General features: G+C 39.9%; 1 protein-coding gene and 1 long non-coding RNA gene across 3 annotated transcripts in view; one reads left to right on the top strand and one right to left on the bottom strand.

The window, feature by feature from the left end:
- Nucleotides 1–27,384, top strand: part of MTNR1A (melatonin receptor 1A) — a 39,897-nt gene that overhangs the window by 5,975 nt on the left and 6,538 nt on the right. The window lies entirely within an intron of this gene.
- Nucleotides 20,600–27,384, bottom strand: part of LOC123384774 — a 128,050-nt gene continuing 121,265 nt past the window's right edge. Inside the window, exon 3 of one of the 2 annotated variants that reach the window (XR_006596300.1) lies at nt 20,600–20,896. This is a non-coding gene — a long non-coding RNA (uncharacterized LOC123384774). The remainder of the gene's footprint in view (nt 20,897–27,384) is intronic. The other variant, XR_006596298.1, reaches the window with a different exon arrangement.

Below are 27,384 nucleotides of genomic sequence, written 5' to 3'. Positions count from 1 at the left end.
ACCCCACTATTTTGAAGTCGAGGCATAACGCAGACAATAAAGTACACAAAACATACATACGCAGCTTAATATATTTTTCCTTATGTATACACACATGACCGTCACTTCTGGAAATGAAATAAGGGTGTTGAGAGATGGCAGTATTATTATTATTCACAGCTTGAACTAGAACTTACGCCAAGTCTAAGTACTGGAAACCGCCAACATGAATATTTTCTCTTTCACCATCCACAAACAATTGGTTGCCTGTATTGAACTTGACTCTTTGTTTCTATCCTTTGCTCAGATAAGGAAAGCTGAGGCTCACTGCCTCCCCCAGTGCCCTTGGCCACCCTCACCATCAGTTCACCAGTATTCCTGGCTAGGTCCCATCGAATGTGTTCATAGCTACCTTGATTGAGCCCTTGACCGCTCTGGTCACTGTACCCCTGGCTGTCATTTTCTCTTTGCTCTCTTTCCTTCTCTTCCTTCGCTTTCTCTTTTCTTCTCCACCACGGTTTCTGACTCTGTTCTTCAATATCTTTTAATCACCATCATTAGGTTTGATCTCTTCAAAGAGGTCACATGTGCATCCATTTCCTAATTGTGCCATGCATCAGATAGTCCTGAACTTACAAATGTATTATATTCTAGAAGTTCTCTCACAAATGCCTTAAAAGAAAAGTTCATCTATATTTTGGCCTCTGTGCTACCCTGCAAAATAATTCAAAGCAGTAATATGTCTGAAATAAAACTCAGAATATCTGGGTCACCTGCCATTCATGAGCTCCTGAGGGCAATCTGCCTTGTTCTAAGTTCTGACTCGCTTGGGATCCTGTGAGAATGGGGACAGGTGGTATGGAAGGGGCATATGGAAGCTTCCCTTATTAACTCAAATGTCAGGAGAAAGTTCAGGGGCAAGGCATGATGATAGAGGTGGATTTGTCATCACATATGGGGTGCAAACAAGTATATGCATGTGCTTATAGTCAAGTACTCCTGTGTTGGGGACAAACCTGTCACCGGATCCTACAGGGAAGTGTGGGAGGAGCCTGTAAAGAGAACTGATCTAGAACCTGGACTCCAGGTCCTCTTTACTGAATGGATCTGCGATTACAGATAAATCACCATCTTCCCGGACTGTTTTCACATCAGCAAAATGATGGGGTGGGACAAAAGCTGAGTCTTTGTGCTTCTAGTATCCTTTTTTGCATGGTGATTAAACTCACTGTGAAGTTGGACATTCTAATGTTATGAGATTGACTAGCAATAAGAATTGTGGGTGCAGGGCTCCTGGGTGGCTCAGTTGGTTGGGCGTTTGACTTCGGCTCAGGTTATGATCTCACGGTTCATGAGTTCGAGCCCCACATGGGGCTGGCTGCTCTCAGCATGGAGCCCGCTTTGGATCCTCTGTCCCCCTCTCTCTCTGCCCCTCCCATGCTCGCTCTCTCAAAAATAATAAACATTACAAAAAATTAAAAAAAGAATTGTGAATGCAATGTTATATACACATACAGTGATAACAGGCATCACAGACCTAGGATATGGTGTTATGATGAAAGTATGTCTCACTTGTCCTAAACTATCTGGGTGATTCGTGTCCTATCTGCTAAAAAATATCTCAGCAGAGGGGCGCCTGGGTGGCGCAGTCGGTTAAGCGTCCGACTTCAGCCAGGTCACGATCTTGCGGTCCGTGAGTTCGAGCCCCGTGTCAGGCTCTGGGCTGATGGTTCAGAGCCTGGAGCCTGTTTCCGATTCTGTGTCTCCCTCTCTCTCTCTGCCCCTCCCCCGTTCATGCTCTGTCTCTCTCTGTCCCAAAAATAAATAAAAAAACGTTGAAAAAAAATTAAAAAAAAAAAATCTCAGCAGAACATCTAGTTTCCCTGTTTTATTTCCCAAGAAATACTCCCAAGGTTTAGACATTTCCCAAGTAGTTCTCCCTTCTTGGCAGAGAACGAAGTAACCGACTACACAGAGACAATAGGTTGGATCCCTGGGATTTATGCAGGTTCTTGTGAGCTTGGGTGGGATGCGCTGGGGACACTTATGATGAACTGACCCACGGTGTATGGGTGTGAACAGTCCCCCTGGGGGAGCTTTCTGGCCTCTGGTTGGACCACCTGGACTGGCTCTTCTAGGCCTGTAGTGACCCCTTCAAAAATGTAACAACTGAGGAGGAGCAGGCTAGATTGGCAGCCAGCCTGCTTGTTGGTGACAACACACGTCTAAAGAACTGAGGGGTTCACATGAGTGAGCGTATCACTCTTAGATGTTCAAAGATGGAAGGAAGATAGAAGAAGATAGAAGGAAGATAGATAGGTGTTCAAAGATAGAAGGAAGCCCTTCACCGTGTTACAGAATAATCAGACAATCTCTCCTGCAAAATCAGTTTGGGATGTCTCTACTGGGGTCCTGAAGGCGGCTAGTTTCATAGTTTACTGGTGATTTAAAAACCAGTGGTCTGTGGGATCTTTAAAGCCAAAAACATCAAACAAAATATCCGTTTATGAACCAAATGCCCCAATCCCACAATAAAAAGAAAAACCATACATTTGGGGGCACCTGGGTGGCTCAGTGAAGTGTCCGACTTCGGCTCAGGTCACGGTCTTGCAGTTCGTGGGTTTGAGCCCGACGTCAGGCTCTGTGCTGACGGCCAAGATTCTGCTTCGGATTCTGACTCCCTCTCTCCCTGCCCCTCCTCTGCTCATGCGTGCTCTCTTTCTCAATAAACATTAAAACAAACAAAAGCCAATACATTTTGGACAATATTATTCAGTCAGTTTCTCCATTCAGAAATCTTTTTTTCCATAAAGGTTCATTTTGCCTGTTACAGTCTCTTCTTCCTTAAAGTGATGCTGTCCTACGATTCATTTAATATCCAGAGAATTCAGATATGAAGTAAATAGAATTCTAACAAAGGTCTGACTTCTGGGACATGGGCAATTAGAACAGATCCAGAGTATTCCTCAAAACTCAGCTCCGGTGTCTTAATTGAAAATCTAAACCTTTTGTGATAAAAGTAAAACCTCTTTTATATTGTTCTCATCCATAACTGATTTTGCAAAAACCGCTGGTCATCTTATGATGAACATTTCCATTTAAATCGGGAGTATTTTCCAGCGCCCTTATCAAGCTAACCCCTATTATTAAAGGCATTTAGATTTTCAATCCTACAATCTTATTTTGCAAATTTATTAATTCAGGCGTGAAACGTTTTTCAAGCTTGAGGAAAGGAAAGTGGGCAACTTGTGAGGTTGTTGTGTGCGGTGCACTTTTCACAGACAGCTATTTTGACCTGATTTCTGCAGATGAAGTATAAAAACAACCTTTTATTTAGGAGGCCTAGTGCTTTGTACTTGTGCACATAGAGCAATTCTCAATTTTCAAAGCACTTCCCCGCATTTTATTTGTTCTTATATAGACCTCCTCAGGTAGATTGAAAAAAAAAAAAAAAAAAAAACAACAACCCTGAAACTCCAAATTCACAGATAAATGATCGGTATTTCTTACTCCAGCATACAACCCAGTGCGGAACAGTGGAAGGGGCACAGGAATTAAAATCTGAAGACCCAGGCTGAGTCCTTTATATCTGCGATACCTTTATTTGTAATATGTGTTGGGTCTAGTGATTCAATCTGTCTAAGCCTTAGTTCCCCATCTTGTGTCACAGGGATGCTAGGAGAATAGATTTAGATTCGGCCCACCCATCCACCCACCTATCGCCTTGAAATTATAAAATACTACAGAAATAATGCTATCATGTTATTATTAGTATGTATTCTACAATTAGTACTTTTTATGTTATTTTTTTAATGCTCATTTTTTTTTCAACGTTTATTTATTTTTGGGACAGAGAGAGACAGAGCATGAACGGGGGAGGGGCAGAGAGAGAGAGAGGGAGACACAGAATCAGAAACAGGCTCCAGGCTCCAAGCCATCAGCCCAGAGCCCGACGCGGGGCTCGAACTCACGGACCGCGAGATCGTGACCTGGCCGAAGTCGGACGCCTAACCAACTGCGCCAACCAGGCGCCCCAATGCTCATTTTTTTTAAGTGGACAATATGAATGATAAGTGAAATCAGTCAGAAACTAAAGATTTAGGATTGAATTCTCTTTGGCAACATTATGGAAATTGCATAAATTCTCTTAGGTGTCCATTTTCCCTTTCATAATAAACATTATCCCCCTGCAGCATGTAGGACTCAGATTCTGATGGTTTCAATATCCAACCTTTGAGAGGCTGATTACTTCAATATCCAAGCCATTCTCTAATTTAAAATGAATCACCTCTGCAAGCTACAATAACTTTCTCAGACAAGTATTTATCATTCAAAAACTTATGACCTAAATGTATGTACAGATGTGGAAAATGATTTCAAGCTAACAAAGTCAATGTTTAACACAATTCACTATCTGATAGAATTCTTCTCTGTACTGTTGACATTCCTTTCCTACAGCTCTTCATGATATTTAAAATTATTGATTCAAGGCAATATTCTATTTGTAAAGACATTTTATTGATTTTTTTTCTCTTGCATGCTTGGCTACTGTTTAAATTTTTCTGTTGTTTTTTTTTTTTTCTGGTCTGTGTAGTATTTTATTAGTGAACCCCAAATTTTATCCAAATTTGCCAAAGTAATCCTCAGAATTGCCTGGAAACTGGATTAAGACTCCTAAATATGTCATTGAGTTTTGGTCTACAGGATTAAATTTGGATCTGATCTTTGGTTCCTCCACCTATTCATTGCATAAGAAAGTAGCAACTTTCAGCATTAATCGTGGATATGATGGAGGTTATTTTTGCTAGCTTTCACAATCATTTTTCCCTTGGCTATTCTGAAAGGTAACCAAAGATAAAATGTCCTAAATTAAACCTCCTGCATTTAGTTCTTACCAACATTTGATGGTTCTGTTTTTTTAAATACCTGATTTGAAAAGTATCTGAATTGAAAACAATTCCATTTACAATTGCACCAAAAAGAATAAATGCTTAGGAATAAACTTAGCCAAGGAGATGAAAGATCTGTACTTTGAAAATGATAAAATACTGCTGAAAGAAAGTGAAGATGACACAAACAAATGGGAAGATATACCATGCTCACGGATTGGAAGAATTCATATTGTGAGGATGTCTGCCCTACGCAAAGCAATTTACAGATTTGATGCGATCGTTATCAAAATGCCATATTATTATTCCACATAGAATAAACAATCCTACAATTTGTATAGAATCACAAAAGACCCGGAATAGCCAAAGAAATCTTGAGAAAGAAGAACAAAGCTGGAGGCATCGCAATCCTAGATTTCAAGATATACTACAAAGCTGTAGGAGTCAAAACAATATGGTATTGGCATAAAAATAGACACAAAGATAAATGGAACAGAACAGAGAGTCCAGGAATAAACCCACAGTTATATGTTCAATTAATTTATGACAAAGGAGGCAAGAATATACAGTGGAGAAAAGACAGTCTCTTCAAATAAATGGTGCTGTGAAACTGGAGACCTACCTGCCAAAGAATAAAATTGGACCAGTTTCTTACACCATACACAAAAATAAACTCTAAATGGACTAAAGACCTAAATGTGAAACCATAAAAATCCTAGAGAGAACACAGGCAGTCATTTCTCTGACACTGGTCATAGCAGCATTTTTCTAGATATGTCTCCTCAGGTGAAGGAAACAAAGGCAAAAATAAACTATTAGGAGTACATCAAAATAAAAACAGTTTTTGCACAGTGAAGGAAATCATCAACAGAACTAAAAGTCAACCTACTGAATGCAAGTTACTTGCAGACGATACCTCCGAAAAGCAATTAATATCCAAAACATATAAAGAACTTATACAACTCAATATAAAAAAAAACAATCTGAATAAAAAGTGGACCAAAGACGTAAACAGAAATTATTCCAAGAGGACATACAGATGGCCAACAGACACATAAGAAGATGCTCAATATCGCCAATAATCAGGAGTATGCAAATCAAAGCCACAATGAAGTATCATCTCACATCTGTTAGGATGGCTATAATCAAGAAGAAGAAATAGCAAGTGTTGGCAAGGACATAAAGAAAAGAAATCCCTCATGCACTGTTGGTGGGAATGGAAATTGGTGCAGCCACTGTGAAAAACAGTACGGAGGTTCCTCCAAACATTAAAAATAGAAATACCCCATGATTCAATAATTCCACTACTGGTTATTTACCCAAAGAAAACAAAAACACCAACCTGTAAAGATCTATGTCCCATATTCATTGTAGCATTATTTATAACAGCTGAGATATGGAGACAACTGAAGTGTCCATCGATAGATGTGTGGATAAAGAATTCAACACACACACACAAACACAAGGGAATATTAATCATAAAAAAGAATGAGATCTTGCCATTTGCCACAACATAAGTCGGCCTAGGCGGTATTATGCTAAGTGAAGTGAGTTAAAGAAAGACAAATACCATTCGGTTTTACTTATATGTGGAATCACCCAACACACACACACACACACACACACACACAAGACCCATAAACACAGAGAATTGGTGGTTGTCAGAGAGGAGGGAGAGAGGAGGGAGATAGGAGATGGGCAAATTGGTTAAGGGGAATGGGAAGTTTAGGATTCCAGTTATGGGATGAATAAATCACACGAATGAAAGGTATAGCAAAGGGAATGTATTCAGTGGTATTTCACTAGTGTATGGTGACTGATGGTAGCTACATCTGTGGGGAGCAGAGCATCACAGATACAGATGTTGATTCACTACGTTGTGTGCCAGAAACTAATGCAACATTGTAGGTCAATTATACGTCAATTAAAAAAAATACCCGTTTGGAAAAATATCTGCTTTGGAGGTCGTTTTAAATCTCCATAGAGTCTCTGGACATTGTTCTAATTCTTTATTAGCATCTTTAAAAAATGATAATTGGAATATTTGAGGTGAATAGCGTGATCTAAGATGTCTTGAATTTCCTCCCTTAAGCGGTTTTAAGTTACCTAGCTGAGCGAAATGCCCTATTTTCTAGCATAAGAAATATGCACGCTCTCAGGATGTTTCTAGGCTACCAGAGGCAATTAACGGATTGTTTTTAAAGAAGCAGTTGTTCGTGCTTAGAACTCCGCATGGTAACACCAGTGTCACCCACCCCCGCCTTTGTAAAGATGCTTCCTTAATCAGCATCCTAAGTTCTTCACCTTTCAAATAGGTTGGCTAACCAAGTTTACATGACACCTGGGGGCTGTATGTGACATGCAAGAAATTTCAGTGAAATTCAATGATACTGCAAGTGCGGAATAAACTTCTGGATTTTCGATTGAGATGTCCTAAGATTTATTCTTCTACAGAGCTATCCACTTTCAGCAATCACACTGAAGGCATTCGTCTTAGAAAAAGGGGACAAGAAAAAGAACAACAAACAAATCTACTTGGCGCTGAATATTACTCAGGCTACTTAGGTTTAATTTGAGTTGTGGCACTTCCGGCTTAAAAGGATGCTTGCCTGCTCTGACAGTGAGCGCTTTTGGAACTTACTGGATTGAATATTCATTTAAGTCAATACTTAGTGCATACCTACAGTTTAAGACAGAATATAAATACTTGTTGGTTTGTGAAAATACAAGACGACAGGCTAAGCTTGGATCCTACTTCCAAAGAGGGTGCTTTCATTCGGGCACTTAAAATTCTTTTATTTTCACATAAAAATTAAGACCTGGCATACAGAGGTGTAAGACTAGAAACATGTTTATGTAGCAGAAAAATTTTTCGAGAGGAATTTGCAAGTTGGCTGGTCGGATGGCAGCTGAAGCCTGAAGTAGTCATGAGATGTTTTAAAAGATCCTGCCTACGGGCAGCTGGGTGACAGTTGGTTAAGGCTGACTTCAGCTCCGGTCACGGGTTCGAGCCTCACACCGGGCCGTTGGCTGTCAGCGTGGAGCCCACTTTGGATTCTCTGTTCCCCTCCCTCTCTCCCCCTCCTTCCTGTATTCATTCTCTCTCTCTCTCTCTCAAAAAAAAAAAATCCTGCTTGGCTGACAGATGCAAACTACACTCACTATGGTGAGCATTTTGTGATGTACATGAAAGTCGAATCACTGTGTTGTTTGTAAACATGGAACTAATGTAATATTGTAGGTCAGCTCTATTCCAATGAAAAATCTTAAAAAATTTAAAATAAATTATTCATGGTGTAGCTGAAATTCAAATTAAAAATAAGTAAATAAAAGCTGTTACCTCAGGATGAAAAAATAGGTAATAAATAGGGAAACATGAAAGTGAGTTCACACAAGGGGCAGAATTAAGGAGAGAACCTCCGAGTAATTGTCAGTAATGGAGACACAGCCTAGCAATTTGCGAATAATACACTGGCTCATATCTTCTGGAGAAAGTAATACAGCCTGAAAAAACACCTGTTGGAGAAGGTTTGAGAACTTGCCTGCTAACTTAAATTTTAAAACCTTTTCTGACATAGTTATTAAAGGGAAGATGATAATATTATAACCAATAACTAGTTATTTCCTCTTTTCTAATTTTCTTAACATACTTAGAAATACAAAACTCTCTTATAATCTTGAAAGGGGTAACGGGCTTTGTTTCTAGCTTTTTATTTTACTTATTTTTATTTAGTTAACACACAGTACAATATTGGTTTCAGGAGTAGAATTTAATGATTCATCACTTACAACTAGTGCTCATCACAACAAGTGCCCTCCATTCAAATGTCTTTTTTTTTAATTTATTTTTGAGAGAGAGAGCGTGAGTGAGGGAGGGGTAGAGAGAGAGGGGGACAGAGGAATGAAGCGGGCTCTGAGCTGACAGCAGCGAGCCCGATATGGGGCTCAAACTCGTGAACCATGTGATCATGACCGGAGCCAAGGATGGACATTCAACTGACTGAGCTACCCAGGCGCCCCAACAAGTGCCCTCCTTAATACTCATCACCCATGTAGCCCAGCCACCTCCATCAACCCTCAGTTTGTTCTCTATCATTAAGATTCTCTTGTGGTTTGTTTCTTCTCTTTTCCCCCTCCTTCCCACATGTTGATCTGTTTTGTTTCTTAAATTCCACTTATGAGTGAAAGCATACAGTATGTCTTTCTCTCATTGACTTATTTTGCTCAGCATAATACTCTCTACTCCATGTCACCACAAATGGCAAGATTTCATTCTTTTTGACGGCTGAGTAATATTCCATTGTGTGTGTGTGTGTGTGTGTGTGTGTGTGTGTGTGCGCGCGCGCGCACACACACACAGGTATTAAATCTTTACCATGTAAGTTTTTTAAAAGCTTGTTTACAAAACAGGTTAGAGATAGAGGGAGGTTACACGTATATAAAGTTGTTTTATATTTAATACTTTATATATGAAACATTCCTTATCTGTGGAAAGTTAGTTCTTTATAGACTCAATTATTTTTGGTAGTATGTTCCCTCTGAAGAATGTGGGCTGTGGAACCAGATAACCTGGAGTAAAATCCTGGCCCTGCCATCCAATGGGTGTGACCTTGGGAAATTTATTTGTTTCATTTCCTCACTTATTAATTCAGGACAGTACTAATGCTGTAAGGATTACAGGATTGCTAAACTTAAAGTTCATTGTGCTTTAAATGTAACATTCTGGGAAACACAATAAATTCTTTGTTATTTAGTACTTGGGTAGAATTAAGACAGGTGAATGTATTTTTATTTCTAAGGCAGAGTACAATCCTTAACACTACTTTAGGTACTTAAGTTCTTTTTTGTTTCGTAAAATTTTTTATTTTTATGTAATCTCTACACCCAACATGGCGCTTGAACTCACAACCCTGAGATCATGAGTCACATGATCTACTGACTGAGCCAGCCAGGTGCCCCTAAGTATTTAAATTCTAAGAACATAAAAAGGAGAGTCACATTTTGAATTTCTAAAATGAACTTGATGAGAATCTTAATTCATACTTTTGTAGTACTAGCTTTTATTTCATTTCTCCTCCCATTTTAGCATATAAATAGGATGATACTATGATTGTTCCTGTTTAAAAAAAATTTTTTTTTCAACGTTTATTTATTTTTGGGACAGAGGGAGACAGAGCATGAACGGGGGAGGGGCAGAGAGAGAGGGAGACACAGAATCAGAAACAGGCTCCAGGCTCTGAGCCATCAGCCCAGAGCCCGACGCGGGGCTCGAACTCATGGACCGCGAGATCGTGACCTGGCTGAAGTCGGACGCCCAACCGACTGCGCCACCCAGGCGCCCCTGATTGTTCCTGTTTAAATAATGACAGTAATTCTTGTTTGGAATTTAGCAATTTAGAGCTCTTGTCTAATTAGAAATATTACTAAGCGCCACTGATTTGCTTTTATAAGCTGAGATTTCACAGAATTCTTCAAGATAAAGAAAATAAAGACTACAATCTCAGAGTGAACACGAGCTTTTTTTTGATTGCCGGTTAATGTGGTTAAAATATGTTTTTAAAGTTGTTTGTGTTTAAAGTTTTATTCTTGATTTTGTAATATAAATAATGGTGTAGACATCAGTAATTTGGTTAAGTTTTTAATTCCAGTTAACATACAGTGTTAACTTCAGGTGTACAATATAGTGTATTCAACACTTCCATATGTGACCCAGGACTCCACACGACAAGTGAACTACCTAATCCCCATCACCTATTTAACCAATCCCCCAACCCCCTCTCCGTCTGGTAACCATCAGTTTGTTCTCTATAATTAAGAGTCTGTTTCTCAGTTTACCTCTCTCTCTCTCATATTTTTTCCCTTTGCTCATTTGTTTTGGGTCTTAAATTCCACATGTGTGAAATCATATGGTATTTGTCTTTCTCTGCCTGACTTTATTTCATTTACCATTATACCTTCTAGCCCCTTCCATGTTGCAAATGGCAAGATTTCATTACTTTTTTTCATGGCTAATATTCCATTATATATATTATATTATATTATTATATATAATATATATTATATTATATTATATATTATATATTATGTTATAATATATATTATAATATATATATTTTATAATATATTATATATGTTATATATTATATTATAATATATAACATATTATATATTATATAATATATAACATATTATATATTATATATTATAATATAATATATATTACATATTATATATATATATGCATATGCCACTTCTTTATCCATATATCAGTGCCCATTGATGGGCACTTGCACTATTTCCAGACTTCGTTTATTGTAAATGATGTTGCTATTAACATAGGGGTGCATGCATCCCTTTGAATCAGTGTTTTTGTATTTGGGGGGTAAATATCCAGTGGTGCAATTGTTATAGTTTTAACTTTTTAAGGAATCTCCACACTGTTTTGCACAGTGGCCGCACCAGTTTGCAGTCCCACCAAGAGTGCACGTGTTCCTTTTTCTCCACAGCCTCAATGACACCTGTTGTTTCTTGGTTGTTGATCTTAGCCATTCTGACACGGATGAGGTGGTGGCTCGTTGTACTTTTGATTTCCATTTCCCCGATGGCAAGATATGATGGGCATCTTTTCATGTTGGCCATCTGAGAGGTCTTCTTTGGAGGAACGTCTGTTCATGCCTTCTGCTCATCTTTTAATCGGATTATTAGCCTTTAGGTGTTGAGTTCTTTATATATTTTGGATACTAACCCTTTATCAGAGATGTCGTTTGCCAAGTATCTTCTCCCATTCTGTAGGTTGCCTTTTAGTTTTGTTGATGGTTTCCTTTGCTGTGCAAAGCTTTTTATTTTGATGGAGTTCCAATAGTTTATTTTTGCTTCTACGTCCCCTGCCTCAGAAGACACGAGTAGAAAAATGTTATTATGGCTGATGTCAAAGAGGTTATTGCCTGTGTTCTAGGATTTTTATGGTTTCAAGTCTCACATTTAGGGCTTTAATCCATTTTGAATTTATTTTTGTGTATAATAAGTGGTCCAGTTTCGTTCATTTGCTTGTTGCTGTCCAGTTTTCCCAATGCTATTTGTTGGAGAATGTCCTTCTCCCATTGGATATTCTTTCCTGCTTTATTGAAAATTAATCAACCATATAATTGTGGATTAATTTCTGGGCTTTCTATACTGTTCTAGTGATCTACGTGTCTATTTTTGTGCCAGCACCCTGAAGTTTTTATTACTCCAGCTTTATAATATAACCTATAATCTAGAAATTTTTTCAAGATTGCTTTGGCTATTCAGGGTCTTTTGCGGCTCCATACCAATTTTAGGCTTCTTTGTTCCAGCTATGTGAAAAATGCTGCTGGTGTTTTGATAGGGATTGCGTTAAATGTGCGGGTTGCTTTGGATAGTATAGACATTTTAACAGTATTCGTTCTTCCCATCTGCGAGCATGGAATGTCTACCTATTTCTCTCTGTTATCTTCAGTCTATTTGATCAGTGTTTTAGAGTTTTCAGAGTACAGGTCTTTCACAACTTTGGTTAGATGTGTTCCCCAGGTATCATTGTTTTGGGTGAAATTGTACATGGAATTTTCTTAATTTCTCTTTCTGCTGCTTCATTCTGAACGTACAGAAATGCAACCAGTTGCCGTACGGTGCTTTTGTATCTAGCAGTTTTTTATTGGAGTCTTTAGGTTTTCTATATAGAGCATCATGTCATTTGGAAATAGGGAAAGTTTTACTTCCTTCTTAACAGTTTTGATTCCTTTTATTTATTTTTGTTGTCTGACTGCTGTGGCTAAGACATCTAATACTATGATGAATGAAAGTGGTGAGAGTATATAGCCCTGTCTTGTTCCTGACCATAGAGGAAAAGCTCTCAGTTTTTCCCCATTCAGAATGAGTTAGTTGTGGGTTTTTCATAGCCGGACTTTAATTATCTTGAGGTGTGTTCCCTCTAAACCTATTTTGTTGAGTTTGTTTTTTTTTTTAAATCATGAATCGATGTTTTACTTTGTCAAATGCTTTTTTTTCTACATCGATTGAAAGGCTCATGTGGTTTTTACCCTTTCTCCTATTGATGTGATGTGTCTTGTTTGATTTGCCAATGTTGAACCACACTTCCAGCCCTAAAGTAAATTCCACTTGATCATGGTGAATGAGTTTTTAAATGTATTTTGGATTTGGTTTGCTAGTATTTTACTGAGAAGTTTTGACTCAATGTTCACCATAGATATTGGCCTGTAATTCTTTTTTTTTTTTTTTTTAATTTTTTTTCAACATTTATTTATTTTTGGGACAGAGAGAGACAGAGCATGAACGGGGGAGGGGCAGAGAGAGAGGGAGACATAGAATCGGAAACAGGCTCCAGGCTCTGAGCCATCAGCCCAGAGCCCGACGCGGGGCTCGAACTCCCGGACCGCGAGATCGTGACCTGGCTGAAGTCGGACGCTTAACCGACTGCGCCACCCAGGCGCCCCTGTAATTCTCTTTTTTATTGGTGTCTTCATCTGGTTTTGGTTCAAGGTAAGGCTGGCCTCATAGAATGAATTTGGAAGTTTTCCTTCTTTTCTATTTTTTGAAGTAGTTTTAAAAAATAGGTATCAATTCCTCTTTAAATGTTTGGCAGAATTCACCTGTGAAGTCATCTGCTCCTGGACTTTTGTTTGTGGGGAGTTTTTTGATTACTGACTCAATTTCTTCACTGGTTATCAGTCTTTTCAAATTTGCTATTTCCTCCTGTTTCAGTTTTGTGAGTTTTTACATTCCTAGGAATTTGTTCATTTCTTGCATGCTGTCCAATTTGTTCGGATACAGTTTTTCATAATGTTCTCTTATGATTTTATTTCTGTGGTGTTATTTCCCTTTTCTCATATGTGATTTTATTTGAGTATTCGAGTACTTTCTCTTTTTTTTTCTTGAGAAGTCTGGCTAGAGGTTTATGAATTTTACTGATTTTTTTCAAAGAACCACCTTTTGGTTTCATTGATTTTCTTTTCTTTTTTAGTTTCTATATCATTGATTTCTGCTCTAACCTTTATTATTTCCTTCTGTCTGCTGTTTTTAGGTCTTACTCATTTCTAACTCCTTTTTTCTAGCTCCTTTAGGTTTAAGGTTAGGTTGTGTATTTGAGATTTTTCTTGCTGCTTGTGGTGAGTTTGTATTGCTATAAACTTCTTAGAACCACATATGTTCTATCCCAGAGGTTTTGGACTGTTGTGTTTTTATTTTCATTTGTTTTTATGTACTTCATTATTTGGCTTTGATTTCCTGGTTGACCCATTGTTTAGTAGCATGTTATTTAACCTCCATGTATTTGTGGTCTACTCAGACCGTCTTCTTATAGTTAACTACTAGTTTCATAGCTTTGTGGTCAGAAGAGAGGCATAGTATGACTTTGATCTTCTTGAATTTGGTGAGGCTGGTTTTGTGCCCTAACATGTGATCCACTCTGGAGAATGCTCCATGTGCACATGTGCACTTGGAATGTGTATTCTGCGGTTTTAGGATGGAATATTCTGAAATTATCTGTTAAATCCATCTGTTCCAGCGTGTCATTCAAACCCATTGTTTCCTTGTTGATGCTCCGTGTACATACTCTGTCCATTGATGTAAGTGGGGTGTTAAAGTCCCTAACTACCATTGTATTACTATCGATCAGTTCCTGTACGTTGTCATTAACTGTTTTATGTATTCAGGTGCTTCTATGTTGGGTGTATAAATATTTACAATTGTGGGGCACCTGGGTGGCTCAGTCAGTTAAGCATTTGACTCTTGAGTTTCGTTCACATTATGATCTCACAAGTTTGTGAGACTGTGCCCCATGTTGGGCTCTGTGCCTATAGAGCAGAGCCTGCTTGGGATCCTCTCTCTTCCTCTTTCTATGCCCCTCCCCCACTTATGCTCTCTCTCAAAATAAACATTAAAAAATAAATATTTACAATTGTTTTATATTCTTGTTGAAGATATATTATATTATATTATATTATATTATATTATATTATATTAGTGTTCTTATTTTCTATTACAGTCTTTGTCTTAAAGCCCATTTTGTCTAATGTAAGTATTGCTACTCCGGCTTTCTTTTGACCTCCATTTGTGTGATAGATATTTCTCCATCCTCTCACTTTCAATCTCAGGAGACTTTAGGTCTAAAATGATTCTTTTCTTTTTTAAATAAAAATTTTTTTAATGTTTATTTTATTATTTTTGAGACAGAGAGAGACAGAGCATGAACGGGGGAGGGGCAGAGAGAGAGAGGGAGACACAGAATCGGAAGCAGGCTCCAGGCTCTGAGCCATCAGCCCAGAGCCCGACGTGGGGCCCGAACTCACGGACCACGAGATCATGACCTGAGCCGAAGTCAGACGCTTAACTGACTGAGCCACCCAGGTGCCCCTAAAATGATTTTTTTATAGGAAGCACATATATATTGTTTTTTTTTTATCCATTCTGTCACTCTGTCTTTTGATGGGAGTGGTTAGTCCATTTAAATTCAACGTAATTATTGATAGGCATGTATTTATTGCCATTTTATTACTTGTTTTTAGTTGTTTCTGAAGATTTTCTCTGATCCTTTCCTGTATTTCTTTCATGTTTTGTGGATTTTGTTTAGTTACATATTTGGATTCCTTTCTCTTTATTCTTTGCATATTTATTAGTGGATTTTAATATATGGTTACCATTAAGTTTGTATACAACCTCTTTTGCATATAACAGTCTATATTAAGCCAATGGTCATTTAAGTTTGAACCTTTTATTTTCTCCTTTCCTCCCCACATTTAGGTATATGTTATTGTTGGTGCCTTGACTGATTTTTTACATAAATATTCATTTTTACTGCTTTGATGTTTCCTACCTTTATATTGCCACATTGGGCCTCTCGGTTCCATTCAAAAAGTCCTCTTTACTGTTTCCTGCAGGGCTAGTTTAGTGGTCATGAACTCCTTTAGTCTTTGCCTGGGAAACTCTTTATGTCTCCTTCTATTCTAAACTATAGCCTTCCTGGGTAGAGTATTCTTGGCTGCAGATTTTTCCCATTCAGCATTTTGCATGTATCACGGTACTCCCTTCAGACTTGCTAAGTTTCTGTTGAAAAATCTCCAGCTAGCCTTATGGGTTTTCTCTTGTTAGTTAAGGGCTTCCTTTGTCTTTCTGCTTTTAAAACTTATTATCATTCTATTTTGTAAATTTAATTATAATATGCCCTGGTGCCTGCTTCTGTTGATTTTGATGGGAGTTCTCTGTGCCTGCTGAATCTGGATGTGTCCAGATGAGGGAAGTTTCCTTCCCCGGATTAGGGAAGTTTACAGGTACTGTTTCTTCAAATAAATGCTCTGCCTCATCTTTCTCTCTCTCTTCTTCTGGGACTCCTAAAACATGAATGTTATTATGTTTCATGGAGTCACTGAGTTTTCCAAGTCTGTACTTAGTTTGTGTAATTCTTTTTCTTTCTTCCATTTAGCTTGATTACTTTCTATTACTGTGTCTTCTAGGTCATTAACTTGTTTTTCTGCTTCTTCCATCCTGCTATTCATTCCATCAGGCATGTTTCTCATTGCATTTATTAAGTCCTTTATCCCTGCTATGATATTCCTTATCTCTGTGTTAAAGGTCTCACTCACATCTTCCCCTCTTTTCTCAAGTCCTCCCCCATGCATGCTCTTTCTCTCACAAAAATAAATAAATAGAAGGAAAACCAAAGGTGGAGGCATCACAATCCTAGACTTTAGCCTGTACTACAAAGCTATAATCATCAAGACAGTATGGTATTGGCACAAAAACAGACACATAGACCAATGGAATAGGATAGAGACTCCAGAATCGGACCCACAAATGTTTGGCCAACTAATCTTTGACAGAGCAGGTAAGAGTATCCAATGGAAAAAAGAGAGTTCTTTAGCAAATGGTGCTAGGAGAACCGGACAGCAACATGCAGAAGAATGAAACTGGACCGCTTTTTTACACCACACACAAAAATAAATTGAAAATGGATGAGACCTAAATGTGAGACGGGAAACCATCAACACCTTAGAGGAGAAAACAGGCAACAACCTCTTTGACCTCAGATGCAGCAACTTCTTACTCAACATGCCTCCAAAGGCAAGGAAAAAAAGAAAAAAAGAACTATTAGGACTTCATCAAGCTAGAAAGCTTCTGCACAGCAAAGGAAACACTCAACAAAACTAAAAGGCAACTGACGGAATGGGGGAAGATATTTACCAATGACATATCAGATAAAGGGTTAGTATCTAAAATCTATTAAGAACTTACCAAACTCAACACCTGAAAAACAAATGATCCAGCGAAGAAATGGGCAGAAGACATGAACAGACAGTTTTCTAAAGAAGACATCCAGATGGCTAACAGACACATGAAAAGATGCTCAACATCACTCATTGTCAGGGGAATACAAATCAAAACCACAATGAGATACCACCTCACACCTGTCAGAAGGGCTAAAATTAAAAATTCAGGAAACAGATGTTGGCAAGGATGTGGAGAAAGGGAAACCCTCTTGCACTGTTGGTGGGAATGCAAACTGATGCAGCCACTCTGGAAACCAGGGTGGAGTTTCCTCAAAAAATTAAAAATAGAATTGCTCTACGACCCAGCAATAATACTACTAGGAATTTATCCAAAGGATACAAGAGTGCTGATTCATAGGGACACATGTATCCCTGTTTATAGCAGGGCTATCAACAACAGCCAAGTCATGGAAAGAGCCCAGATGTCTATCAACAGATGAATGGATAAAGAAGTGGATATATATATATATATATATATATACACACACACATATATATATATACACATATATATACTATATATTATATATATGTGTATATATGTGTGTAATATGTATATATATATATATATATATACATACATACATATATACACACATACACACAATGGGAGTGCTTCTCATCAATGAAAAAGGATGAAATCTTGCCATTTGCAACAATGTGGATGGAACTGGAGGGTATTTATGCTAAGTGCAATAAGTCAGTCAGAGAAAGACAGATATCATATGTTTTCACTCATATGTGGAATTGAGAAACTTAACAGAAGTCCATGGGGGAAGGGAAGGGGAAAAAATAGTTACTAACAGGGAAATGAACCATAAGAGACTCTTACATACAGAGAACAAACTGAGGGTTGATGGAGGAGAGAGGGGTAAATGGGTGATGGGCATGGAGGAGGGCACTTGTTGGGATGAGCACTGGGTGTTGTACGTAAGTGACAAATCACGGGAATCTACTCCCGAAGCCAAGAGCACACTGTATACACTGCATGTTAGCTAACTTGACAATATTATATTAAAAAAAATATTCACAATTGTTCTTTTCATTGAAGATTATGTTATAATTATATAGTGTTTTTCTTTTTCTCTTCTTACAGTCTTTGTTTTAAGACCTGTTTTGTCTAATGTAAGTAGTGCTCCTCCGGTAAATATCCTTATGATCAGTGCTTTTAAATTCTCTATCAGGCATCTTCCTTATATTTGTTTCACTTAGATCTCAGGTTGTGCCCTTGTCCTGTTCATTCATTTGGGATAAACTTCTCTGTTTCCTCATTTTGTCTGCCTCTCCGTGCCTATTTCTCTGTTAAAAAAAAAAAAAAGGCAGGGGCGCCTGGGTGGCGCAGTCGGTTAAGCTCCGACTTCAGCCAGGTCACGATCTCGCGGTCCGTGAGTTCGAGCCCCGCGTCGGGCTCTGGGCTGATGATGGCTCAGAGCCTGGAGCCTGTTTCCGATTCTGTGTCTCCCTCTCTCTCTGCCCCTCCCCCGTTCATGCTCTGTCTCTCTCTGTCCCAAAAATAAATAAACGTTGAAAAAAAAAATTAAAAAAAAAAAAAAAGGCAGCTGTGTCTTCTCTTTCGAAAGTAGTGACTTTATGAAGAAGAGGTCCTCGAGTGCCCTGCAGTGCAGCGTCCCCTGTTCACCAGAACCTGGCACTTCAGGAGAGTGTCCCGTGTGTGTTGCTTATGCCCTGCTGCTGCGTCTGAGTCACTTTTCCTTTCCGTGCAGTCGTCCGCACGGACTCTTTGCCAGTTGCTGGTTTTGTCTGCTTTGTGCGGTATTAGCGGGACCCAGGCAGGCCAGCTCTGAGGGTGCCTGTCTGCAGGGACCTTGAGAACGGGGCACTGGTGGTAGCAAAATTCACGTTGGGCCACTAGTCCTAGGCCAGATCTTCTGCAGCGCTGTGGTGGCTGGGGGCTGTTTGTCGAGCACACGGCTGGGCCCGGGGCAGGGAGACAGCTGTGCACCCAGCATCTGGGCAGCGGGTGCCGCCAGGCAAGCAGCAGTGGCCGGGTGGGGCACGGGCACAGCTTTCGCCAAGTTTGCCCTGAGGCCTGTCCTGAGGTACACGTGTGTGTGCAACCCTGCCCCCTTCAGGTGGCCCCATGTTTATGCCGGGAAGCGGCATGAACACACTCCTAAACCATTACCAACAGACCTGTCTCCTCTTTGCCTCCCAGCCTTGCGTAAACGGCTGTGTGTACGTTGCCTCTCCACACAGGCTGTGTCTCTTTAAGGGCAGCCACTTGGCCATCCCTGGTGCCTGGGTGGCCCAGTGCTGAGTCAGCTGACTCTTAAAGCTCCAGGCTCCAAGTCCCACTGGTTTTACAAACTCAAGTCAGCCTGCCCTTTGGCTCTTATAGTCAAACCGTATGGGGAGTAGTTTTCCCCGTGTGAGCTCCCTGGTGCGAGGGCCCGTTTCTCTGCCCTCTCCATGCAGGTGGCTCCCTCCCTCCCGCAGCCAGCCCCTCTCCACCTTCCTGCCCTTCCCAGCCTTTCGGATGCAGCTTCCTCTCTATATGTAGTTGCGGAGTCTGCCCTTCCAGTCTTCAGGTCGCTCTCCAGGTCACTAACTTGGATGCGGATGATGTCTAGCTGTCAACGTGGGACAGGCTGAGCTCAGGGCCCTTCTACTCCGCCATCTTCCCAGGCTCCCCGCTGACATCAGTAGTTTGTGTTTAGCTTGTACATGAAAGGCCGAATCAATGGGACTGTAAGGTGGATATTTACATATTACAAACATCTCCCCAAACCACCCTTCTGGGAAAAGAGTAATGAGATCTAGAAAATGAGGAGAGTTCTTGGCAGGATTTCACACTTTTAAAAATTGAAAACTGGACTACAGCTCGAGGGTTATGTCACTTTATGATATGCGGAAGTTTTCTTAGTCTCTTTTACTACATATATTACTGTATGGTAACAGAACAGCCAAGACACTCCATCGATCAACTCAAGTTTACAGTGTTAAAGAGTCACCGCCAAGGTAAGGAGTAGGACCGGGAAAACAGTGAGATGCAGACAGAGCGTCAAAGAGCCAGGGAGGCAAGTGGGGTCAAGGAAGCAAGACAGCGAAAATCTAAGGTGTGATCAGGTATCACATGCATTGTATGTTACACTCTTCGCACAGGGTAGTATATGGACAGTTTACGTGGACAGGGTATTAGATGTCAGGACCATAAGGAGGAGGAGGGCTGAGTGAAGGCTCATCAAGAATGCCCCTGATGACTGGAGAGAAGTTTCAGCAACGCGGTGTGTGTGGAATCCAGGTGTTACAGGAAGGTGAGTTGAAAGCAGGTGGGAAGACAAGAGAGGGAGAGGAGGGGGCTCCCCTTTGAGGGGAGAGGAAAGGGCTGGTAGCCAGAAGGATAAAAGGAGGCTTATGTGTCCAGGAAGAGCCCTGCAAGACGGCAGGGATTGGGAGAGGAGTCCTTGCCGGGAGAGAGGCCACCTCAGCCAGGGCTTTCTGACCGGGGAGGAACTTTCTGTGAAGCACAACACGTGGTTTTCATCACAGTGGAAGAGAAGGAATAAATATTTATCCAAAGCCAAATGTGCTCTATGCGCTCTCTCAACTCCTCACCGTGGTCATTGTTACCCTGATTTATTACATATTAGGAGCCCGAGGCTCCGGGAAGCTGTGACTTACCCGAGGGTGGTTAGCAGGTGTCATAGCCAGGATCTGAATGCAGATGTTTTTGTTTCTAAACTTACTGTCCACGCTGCCTCCAATAATCTGAAAAGACAAGTCTCTCAAATATAGTCCTTTGAAATCTAAGAATGTAAGGCACTGCCTGTGAGCTTTGATATGCAAAATAGATAGCTTCTTCTTTAAGCCGGACTTCTTAGATGTGAGTCTATGGGATTTGCTGCGTAAAACAAATGAAAAATGTTTTCAAGAGTGGCCAACGTATATTTTTTCGCTCTTTAAACTGGTCTTTATCTCTTTGATGTTAGGCACAATTCAGGCACAGCCAGGGTTTTATATTTTTAATTATGAACAATAACTCAGGGGGTCTCTAATCTTGCTTTCCAAGTCCAACTCCAGGCTAATACTGGCCTGTTGAGAAAACCAACATCCTGGCAAATAAGAGCCAAAAAAAAAAAAAAAAAAAAAAAAAGGAACTAATTTCTACCTTTGCATGAGTGAGGTTTAGTGACTTAAGGGTACCTTTGTTCACCCAGAAAACTGTTCCCGATCATGTGCTACGTGCCAGGCACTGTGCAGTCACAGTCCTGGACCTCAAGAGATCTTTAGAGGGAGACAGACTTCTATGCACATGAGTGGGGTCATGTGCTGGTTTGGTGTTGGAAACGTGTACACATAACAAGGATGAAAGGATTGAAAAGCAGTACCAGGGCACCTGGGTGGCTCAGTCCGTTAAGCATCTGACTCTTGATTTCAGCTCAGGTCATGATCTCATGGTTAGTGAACTGGAGCCCTACATCGGGCTCCGTGCTGGCGGTGTGGAGCCTGCTTGGGATTCTCTGTCTCTCCCTCTTTCTCCACCTCTTCCCTGCTCAGGAGGACGCATGTTCTCTGTCTCTCAAAATAAATAAACTTAAAAAAAATAAGCAATACCAAAAAGCATTTAAACTCTGGACCCTCTACCCAATATGGCTGGTTGGTTTGTTTCTGTAAGATAGCATAGTAAGTAGTTTTTCTTTTTTTTTTTTTTATCTTAGAAGTGGGTGACTTGTGTAGAAAACTACCTAACTGCATCACAGAGCTGAACGTCTGTCTATCTCAGGTTGCCTAGAAACAGAACCTGAGAGGGAGCTGGCATGTTCGCTGCTCCTGCTTTGTTGAGGGAGTGCTCTCGGGAGAGACCTGTGGTGGGTGAGGAACTCGACTAGGGTGGGGAGAGGCAAGCAAGGAAAGGATCTCAGGTCCAGCAGAGACTTGGCCTGATCTGAGAAGTTGAGGCCTCCGGGTGTAAATCCAACCACAGAGTTGTAGCCATTGAAGGTGAAGGGGCTGGCCTTTTGTACTCCATTGTCAATTGGTCATCCATTGTCTACTCAACTGAGGGCAATTCTCTGGAGAAGGGTGTAGCTGCAACTAAATGGAAGCACCCAACCTTCATCAAAATTCCAGGGATAAGTGCACCTACCAGCCCGGCAGAGGGACTTGAAAAAGGGGCTTGGAAAAGATATCGGCGACATCTACTCCAAGGCCTGTGACATACAGAAGAGGTAACAAACAACCCAGAGACCAGCCTGCCATAGTACATAGTAATGGGCTCCCCCCGCCAGCATTTTGAAGAGGGTCCACATAAGCAAATGAATTCTCCGCAGGTTACATCACTGCACAGATTTAATTGTTACCAAATTAGGAACAAGATTGCTAGAGTAGCAACATGTTGATGAGGACAAACTCAAGGCCCAAACTTTATACAGTGTTAGGGAGAGAGATTTCTTGCCTGTCAGGTGACTCAAACTTTCCTCCTCAAAGTTCCCCACATTGGCATTTCTGCCTCAATTGGGATGCTTGGTTTTCCTTTGGCTTTAATCACAGGGTGTGGCAAAACCAAGGCACTGCAGGCAGCTCCTGCATTGCAGACATACACACATCACTGCTCCTACTGTGTGGTAACAACCCAGTTTTCCCTTGAAAATCAGGATTAATCACCCCCTTCGGGACGGTCTATTGATTCCCTGGGAGGAGGAGCCCAAAGCAGCCAGGTGGCAGTCTCAACTTTCAGTTTGGGGAAACCAATGTTATGTCTCTTGGTGGAGCATTCTTCTCTTGGGAGCTAAGACTTGAGAACAGAACCTAAAGTTGTGAGGGCAGGAAGCAAATGTTTTGCTAGGGTATCACTAGGATAATTAGGTGAAGAAAAATGACCATTTCCACCTTTGATTTTCTGATCCATGAATCCAGTCACTGATTTAGAACACACACTACACCCTGGGGGACACCCTAGGCTCATCCAGCTGGTGCTGGAACTAAACCTTCACAAGGCATTCTACCGCAATGCCTTGCTTCATTTGCTGTAAATTGAGTTCCTCCATCAGAAGCAGTGTTTTTACCATAAACAAAGACAAAGGCATCTTGTAAGTCTATGAATGTCAGCTTGGTGGAAGAATTAAGGGTACGAAAGGCAAATCCAGATCCAGAATATGCTTCTATTCCACTGTGAACAAAGTACTTCCCCTCTGATGATGGCAGTGGTCCAATGTAATCAATCTACCGCTATTGTCTGGCTGATATTCTTGGGGAATGGTGCCATATCAGTGTTGGTCTCTGCTGTTGACAGGTTGCTGACACACCAGGTCAGCAGTGGCTATAACCAGGTCATTTTAATGAGTAGTACTCTGTGTTGCTGGGCCCATTAATAACTTCTGTTTCCGGTGCATAACTTTGTGAGCCTAGTGGTCAGGGACAGTGGTGGCTGAACGAAGATCAATGTACACAGGCTGTGTCATTAAGATCCTCTTCTAGACAAAAGAAAGCCCGAATAGCCATACTTAATATCAGACAATCTAGACTTTAACATAAAGAGTGTAATAAGAGACGAAGAAGGGCATTATATCATAACTAAGGGGTCTATCCACCATAAGACCTATTTAATTGTAAACATTTATGTGCAAAATGTGAAAGCACTCAAATATATAAATCAATTAATCACAAACAAAAAGAAACTCATTGATAATAATACCATAACAGTAGGAGACTTCAACACCCCACTTACAGCAATAGACAGATCATCTAAACAGAAAATCAACAAGGAAACAACGGCTTTGAATGACACACTGGACCAGATGGACTTAACAGATACATTCAGAACATTTCATCCTAAAGCAGCAAAACATACATTCTTCTCCAGTGCACATGGAACGCTGTCCAGATTAGATCACATACTCAGACACAAATCAGCTGTCATCAAGTACAAAAAGATAGAGATCATACCGTGCCTATTTTCAGACCATAATGTTATGACACTCAAAATCAACCACAAGAAAAAATTTGGAAAGATAACAAATAGTTGGAGACTAAAGAACATCCTACTAAAGAATGAATGGGCTAACCAAGAAGTTAAAGAGGAAATTAAAAAGTACATGGAAGCCAACGAAAATGATAACACCATAGCCCAAAACCTTTGGGACGCAGCAAAGGCAGTCATAAGAGCGAAGTATGTATCAATCCAGGCCTACCTAAAGAAGGAAGAAAGGTCTCAGATACACAACCTAACCTTACACCTTAAAGAACTGGAAAAAGAACACAAAACCCAAAAACAGCTGAATTCAGGAAATAATAGAGATTAGAGAAGAAATCAATGCTATTGAAACCAAAAAAAAAAAAATCACCCAAAAAACAGATCAATGAAACCAGGAGCTGGTTCTTTGAAAGAATTAACAATTGATAAACGACTAGCCAGTATGATCAAAAAGAAAAAGGAGAGGACCCAAATAAATAAAATCAAGAATGAAAGAGGAGAGATCACAACCACAACAGCAGAAATACAAACAATAATAAAAGAATATTATGAGAAATTATATGCTAATAAAATGGGCAATCTGGAAGAAATGGACAAATGCCTAGAAACATATAAACTACCAAAACTGAAATAGGAAGAAATAGAAAATTTGAACAGACCCATAACTAGTAAAGAAATGGAATTAGTAATCAAAAATCTGCCAAAAAACAAGAGTGTAGGGCCAGATGGCTTTCCAGGGGAATTCTATCAAACATTTAAGGAAGAGTTAACACCTATTCTCTTGAAGTTGTTCCAAAAAAAAGAAACAGAAGGAAAACTTCCAAAGTCTTTCTATGAAGCCAACATTACCTTGATTCCAAAACAAGATGAAGACCCCACTAAAAAGGAGAACTACAGACCAATTTTCCTGATGAATATGGATGCAAAAATCCTCAACAAAATATTAGACAACTGGATCCAACAATACATTAAAAGAATTATTCAAAAATTATCCCACAAGCAAGTGGGATTTATACCTGGATGCAGGGCTGGTTCAATATCCACAAAACAATCAATGTGATTCATCACATCAATAAAAGAAAGGACAAGAACCCCATGATCCTCTCAACAGATGCACAGAAAGCATTTAACAAAATACAGCATCCCTTCTTGATAAAAACCCTCAAGAAAGAAGGGATAGAAGGATCATACCTCAAGATCATAAAAGCCATATATCAAAGACCCACTGCTAATATCATCCTCAAAGGAGAAAAACTGAGAGCTTTCCCCCTAAGGTCAGGAACAAGATACGGATGTCCACTCTCGCCACTGTTATTCAACATAGTATTGGAAGTCTTGGCCTCTGCAATCAGACAACACAAAGAAATAAAAGGCACCCAAATTACTCTTCACAGATGACATGATCTCTATATGGGAAACCTAGAAGGTTTCACCAAAAAACCTGCTAGAACTGATCCATGAATTCAGCACAGTTGCAGGATACAAAATCAATACACAGAAATCAGTTGCATTCCTATATGCCAATAATGAAGCAACAAAAAGTGAAATCAAGGAACCGATCCCATTTTCAATTGCACCAAAAACCATAAAATGCCTAGGAATAAATCTAACCAAAGAGGTGGAAAATCTAAAATTGAAAACTATAGAAATTTTATGAAAGAAATTGAAGAAGACACAAAAAAACGGGAAAATATTCTCTGCTCCTGGATAGGAAGAACAAGTATTATTACAATGTCAATACTACCCAAAGCAGTCTACATATTCAATGCAATCCCTATCAAAATAACACCAGCATTCTTCACAGAGCTAGAACAAACAATCCTAAAATTTGTCTGGAACCAGAAAAGACTGCTAATAGCCAAAGCAATCTTGATAAAGAAAACCAAAGCTGGAGTCATCACAATTCCAGACTTCAAGCTGTATTACAAAGCTGTAATCATCAAGACAGTATGGTACTGGCACAAAAACAGACACTCAGATCAATGGAAGAGAATAGAGAACCCAGAAATGGACGCACAAACGTATGGCCAACTAATCTTTGACAAAGCAGGAAAGAATATTCAATGGAATAAACACAGTCTCTTCAGCAAGTGGTGCTGGGGAAATTGGACAGCGACATGCAGAAGAATGAACCTGGACCACTTTCTTACAACATACACAAAAATAAACTCAAAATGGATGAAAGATCTAAATGTAAGACAGGAAGCCATCAAAATCCTAGAGGAAAAAACAGGCAAAAACCTCTTTGACCTTGGCCACAGAAACTTCTTACTCAACATGTCTCCAGAGGCAAGGGAAACAAAAGCAAAAATGAACTACTGGGACCTCCTCAAAATAAAAAGCTTCTACACAGGGAAGGAAACAATCAGCAAAACTAAAAGGCAACCGACAGAATGGGAGAAGATATTTGCAAATGACATATTAGATAAAGGATTAGTATCCCAAATCTATAGAGAATTTATCAATCTCAATACCCAAAAAACTAATAATCCAGGGAAGAAATGGGCAAAAGGCATGAATAGACACTTCTCCAAAGAAGACATCTGCATGGCCAACCAAGCCATGAAAAAATGCTCCACGTCACTCGTCATCAGGGAAATACAAATTAAAGCCACAATGAGATACCACCTCATACCTGTCAGAATGGCTAACATTAACAACTCAGGCAACCACAGATGTTAGCAAGGATGCAGAGAAAGAGGATCTCTTTTGCACTGCTGGTGGGAATGCAAGCTGGTGCAGCCACTCTGGAAAACAATATGGAGGTTCCTCAAAACATTAAAAGTAGATTCACCCTATGACCCAGCAATTGCACTAGTAGGTATTCATCCAAGGGATACAGGTGTGCGGTTTTGAAGGGGCACATGTACCCCAGTGTTTATAGCAGCCCTATCGACAACAGCCAAAGCATGGAAAGAGCCCAAATGTTCATCGATGAATGAATGGATAAAGAAGGTGTGGTATATGTATACAGTGGAGTATTACTCAGCAATGAAAAAGAATGAAATCTTGTCATTTGCAACTACATGGATGGAACTAGAGGGTATTATGCTAAGTGAAATTAGTAAGTCAGAGAAAGACAAATATCTTACGACTTCACTCATTTGAGGACTTGAAGAGACAAAACAGATGAACATAAGGGAAGGGAAAGAAAAATAACATAAAAACAGGGAAGGGGACAAAACATGAGAGACTCTTAAATACGGAGAACAAAGAGAGGGTTCCTGGAGGGATTGTGGGAGGCGGGATGGGCTTGGGTAAGGGGCATTAAGGAATCTACTCC

Source organism: Felis catus, chromosome B1 (genome assembly GCF_018350175.1).
Source record: "Felis catus isolate Fca126 chromosome B1, F.catus_Fca126_mat1.0, whole genome shotgun sequence".
Taxonomy (NCBI): Eukaryota; Metazoa; Chordata; class Mammalia; order Carnivora; family Felidae; genus Felis; species Felis catus.
The sequence above is the reverse complement of the archived record's forward strand: the minus strand, read 5'-3'. Positions and strand labels throughout refer to the sequence as shown.